The sequence below is a fragment of the Gossypium hirsutum genome, chromosome D01 (assembly GCF_007990345.1).
Source record: "Gossypium hirsutum isolate 1008001.06 chromosome D01, Gossypium_hirsutum_v2.1, whole genome shotgun sequence".
Taxonomy (NCBI): Eukaryota; Viridiplantae; Streptophyta; class Magnoliopsida; order Malvales; family Malvaceae; genus Gossypium; species Gossypium hirsutum.
The window spans coordinates 3,781,807-3,786,496 of NC_053437.1; the positions used below are offsets into that span (position 1 = coordinate 3,781,807).

General features: G+C 40.7%; 1 long non-coding RNA gene across 1 annotated transcript; it reads left to right on the forward strand.

Moving 5' to 3' along the window:
- The first annotated feature begins 365 nt into the window (after positions 1-365).
- Positions 366-3,049, forward strand: LOC121213762 (uncharacterized). The gene is made up of 2 exons (XR_005909172.1): positions 366-1,688; positions 1,852-3,049. It is a non-coding gene; the product is annotated as an uncharacterized lncRNA (long non-coding RNA).
- The last annotated feature ends 1,641 nt before the right edge of the window (positions 3,050-4,690 follow it).

The following is a 4,690-nucleotide window of genomic DNA, read 5'->3' on the forward strand; positions in this document are numbered from 1 at the left end:
TCAAACCAAAGAAATACAGAAATAAAGCTTGCTTACACATTATTTACTCGGCCCGGCATGTTAATCTTCATCTTATATGATATATATATATAAAAAAAAGGTACCAATATACGAATCTTAGCAAAACAGCAATTAGCCATAATGTGATTTGACGTATATATAATTTTAATGTTATACATCAACCTGATAAACCATAGTGGGTTTAGTGGCAGACCCTGAATTAGATCGTAATCCGAATTAAAATTAATTTCAAGCTAATGGAGTAGCTAAATTGGTTCTTTTTCTTTTCTTTTGTCTTTAAAAACAAATCTGAACAGACATTTCCAGTTGTCATTCAAAGATAGAACCAGACAAGAGCACATGGGTGTTGTTCCATTCAATGTCACTTAACCTAAAAGAGATGTACTTCAACTTCATTTCTTGTGGTGGCAACACGTGCGCTGAAGTGTTGGTTGAACGATATAAAAATATGGGCCAATGCAGTGCTACTTAATCTGTGTTAGAGTATAGAGTACTAAAGTTGTTAATTTGTTATTAGTCAGTTGCTTAAGCCTGGTATACAGTTGGTTAAGAGCAGTTACTCTTATTCATGTATATAAGCATCAACAGTGTATTCATTCAAGCAATGAAAGATTAATAAGTAATTTCTCAGTAAAATTCATTCCCTAACTTGTTCTCTTAAAATACTATAGTACCTAGTACCTAATATGGTATCAGTCGCTTAGTCCTGGTATGTGCTTTCGCTTCCGCATTATGGCACCATCAGCCGATTCTACCTCTGCTGATCATACGAGTCCATCATTTTCCGGCGCATGTCTAATTCAATCCTTTCCTCGCCATGACACGGTGAAACTAGAGGAAGGAAATTTTGTCCAATGGCACCAACATATCCGATTGATAATAGAGGGATATGAGTTGCAAGGATTCTTGGAGGGCACGTTGTCTGCTTTGCCTAGGTTCGTCACGTCTCCAGAAGGTGCTCTCACTCCAAATCCATATGCGTCTATGTTTAATTAACAAGATAAGTTGTTAGCCTCCTGGCTCCTCTCTACAATTAGTTCATCTCTTTTATCATGCTTTACATCTGCTAAATCTATATGCGAAATATGAAGCACAGCGAATCGTCTTTTCGCTGCTTCAACTGGTGCAAAAATCTCCCGTATTAAACATAACCTGCACTCTACAAAGAAAGGGTGATTTAACTATAAAAGAATATATTGCAAAAATAGAAAATATTTGTGCGTTACTAGCAGCTTCTGGATCAGCGGTTTCAGAAGCCGAAAAGGTGGAAGTTTTTTTGGCTGGCCTCTCGTCAGATTTTGACGCAGTGTTGACCTTGCCCTCGTTCTCAACGGAGCCTCTTCCCTTCCAGCGATTAGTCGACATCCTCATGGAGTTTGAAAGTCGACAGATGCGAGCGGCACGTGAGGTTCCAATGCATGCCCATCTAGTTGAAACATCTTTGGTTGTTGTGGTGGTCAACTCAGTTTCGCGCGATGTGTGTAGTTGACATTCTATGGCAGGTTCGCATGGGCGTGGATTTCAGCCACTAATGTAGTGTCAAATATGTGGCCTATTAGGTCATTTGGTGCAACGTTGCTTCTATCGTTTCAACCGCAACTATGGTGGCCTGAACACTTCCACCACGGCACGATTTTCTTCTGCACATGATGGATAAGGGATATAAGGTGATGACTTCTCTTGCCGTTCTGGTTTTCTTGATGGTTCTAAATCTAGTGGTAATTTTTAGGGAGGCTGGCCACACTTTCAAAATCGTGGCTACTATCTACCGTAAGCTAGGGCTATTCCTTTTTACTCTTCTTACCCTAATGAAACTGGTCATGGAATTAGGCTTGCTGCTGGATCGAATAATGCTTGGTTTGGGTCTACTGGTGGCCCATCTGATGTTTATGGTCCATATGTTAGACCATCCATAGGACGTGACATGCAATGTGATGTGGGGCATGAGCTGGGCCAGTGCCGTGTTGGGCCATCTGCTGTGGTGCACAGGCCGAGTCATGCAGGCCAGTCCCTTGGGCAAAATAGTGGGCAGAACCTTGGGCCGAATGCAGGTCAGTCTCTTGGGCCTGCTAGTGGACAGAATAGTGGGCAGTATTTTGGGCCGAATGACTGGCCCTGCAACTAGATAGAATAGTGGGTCGAATAGTGGGCAGGCCAATGCTAGCCAAAATTTTGGACTCAGTTTACTTTGGCCTAATGCTAATTATGTTGATCCTGAAGGCTCTGTACAAAATAATGCTCCTGAAGTTCCGTGGCGGACTAAACGACGAGCACGTGTATTTGATTTTGACTCCTCACTGTGTGTTGGGCTACCCCGAATCCCTGAATTTCATGCATCTGATTTTTCGGATGCCACGTAGTATGATTCCAACTTTGATAATACTAACTCATATGTTCATGTGCCAATAAGAACCTCATCATGGTATCCAGAATCAGGGGCCACTCATTATGTCTGTCAGAATGTGTCTGGTTTAAATGCCTCCACTCCATATATAGGTACTTTTTATCTTTTAATGGGAAATGGGGTTCCCACTAAAATTTTGTCTATTGGGAATATTGTTCTACCAATAAAGAAGAAGCTATTACATCTTTTTAATGTTTGGTGCGTGCCAAGCATCCGAAAAAATCTTATGTTTGTCTCTCATTTTGCTATTGACAACAATGTATTTTTTGAATTTTACCCCTATTATTGTGTTATTAAGGACATCCAGACACAGGAAATTTTACTGCGGAGCCAAGTTCGTGATGGTTTCTATCAATTTTCGGTCGGTTCATCTATCTCTTCTAATACAATTCCCTCTATTAACAACATCGGGATCCAAGATTGTCATTTGGATGATGATGTCTTTACACTGTGGCATAAAAAACTTGGTCACCCTTTTCCTGCGATTGTTAAACTTGTGCTTGACAAGTGTCAAATGTTTCCAATAAAAAATATCTTGATAGTATTTGTATTGCCTGTCAGAAAGGGAAATCACATAAATTGCCCTTTTCACACCCTGCTACTAAATATATGGAATTGTTTGAATTGGTTTTCTCTGATTTGTGGGGACTAGCTTCTGTTGACTGTAGGGGTAATCTATGTTATGTTTCGTTTATTCACATATGTGGTCAGTTTACCTGGGTTTATCTGATTAAACGTAAATCTCAAGCAGTTGAATGTTTTCTTTAGTTTCAAAAGATGGTCAGCACTCAGTTTGGGAAGACTATTAAGAAATTTCAAAGTGATTGGGGCGGTGAGTTTTGTGCTTTTGCCTCAGTTCTAGCTAGCCATGGGATTCTTCATCATCTTTCCTGCCCCCATACTTCAGAACAAAATGGTGTTGCTGAGCGCAACCACAGACACATTGTGGAGACCGATCTTACACTTTTGGCCCAGGCTAATCTACCTATGGATTATTAGGGTTATGCATTCTGCAGCACTGTGCATCTTATTAATCGACTGCTCATTCTGGTTCTGAAAGGTCAGTCTCCGTATCAGATTCTTTATGGGCATGAACCTACGTATGATCACTTCAAGGTATTTGGTTGTTGTTGTTTTCGGTATTTATGTGCTTTTGTGCAAAATAAGTTGGATTTTCGCTCACAACCATGTACATTTTTGGGGTATAGCTCTCAACATAAGGACTATCACTGTCTAACACCAGATGGTAAGGTGATTATCTCCCGTCATGTTATTTTTTATGAGCGTCGATTCTTGTTCCCTTGTCAGTTGTGGAAAAAGTTCAGGCGCCAACATCTGTTACAACGTATATCCCTATCATTCAGTCCCCCTCTTCTTAACCCACTGCAGAAACTAGCAGAACCACTGTGCCTTTGCCTATGGTACCTTTGTCTGATCAAAGTTGTGATCCTGTACAGTTTGGTACAGTTGCCTCATCAGCTTCATCTAGTCCGCTACAGACCGTCTTGATTGATTCGTCGGCTGAATCCGGGTCTAATTTAAGGGAGCATCATCCATCTATTGAAGCCATTTAGTTACCCACTGAGTCCTTAACTATTCCTCATGTTTCTTCAGGAAACACTCATGCTATGGTTACTCGGTCTAAGGTCGAAATTTGTAAACCCAAGGTTTTGACGGTAAAAGATGTAGATTTTGAGCCACGCTCTGTTGATGAAACTCTTACTCATAAGGAGTGGAAGTTAGCATTTCAAGCTGAATTTGATGCTTTAATAGCTAATTCTACCTGGAAACTTGTTCCTCTACCTCCTGGTCGAAAAGCGGTTAGCTGCAAATGGCTTTTCAAAGTCAAGAAGAATTGGGTCCGTTAATCGAAAAAAGGCACGATTGGTAGCAAAGGGTTGTTCACAGGTACCTAGGTGTGACTTCAAAGAAACATTTATCCCGGTAGTCAAACCTGCTGCTATCCGAACCATTTTATCTGTTATTGTATCCAATGGTTGGCAACTTCGTCAAGTCGATGTAAATAATGCCTTTTTAAATGGAGACCTAACTGATGAAGTCTTCATGCAGTAACCTCCAGGCTATGTTCAATATGGACCAAATGGTGAGTCATTTGTGTGTTGCCTAACGAAGGCTTTGAACGTATTACGGCAAGCTTCCCGTGCCTGGTTTGAAAAATTAAAGCAGTTCCTTGTCTGTAATGGTTTTGTTCTATCCAAATCTGATGCTTTCTTATTTGTTAAAGTTTCAACCAAGTCTACTGCC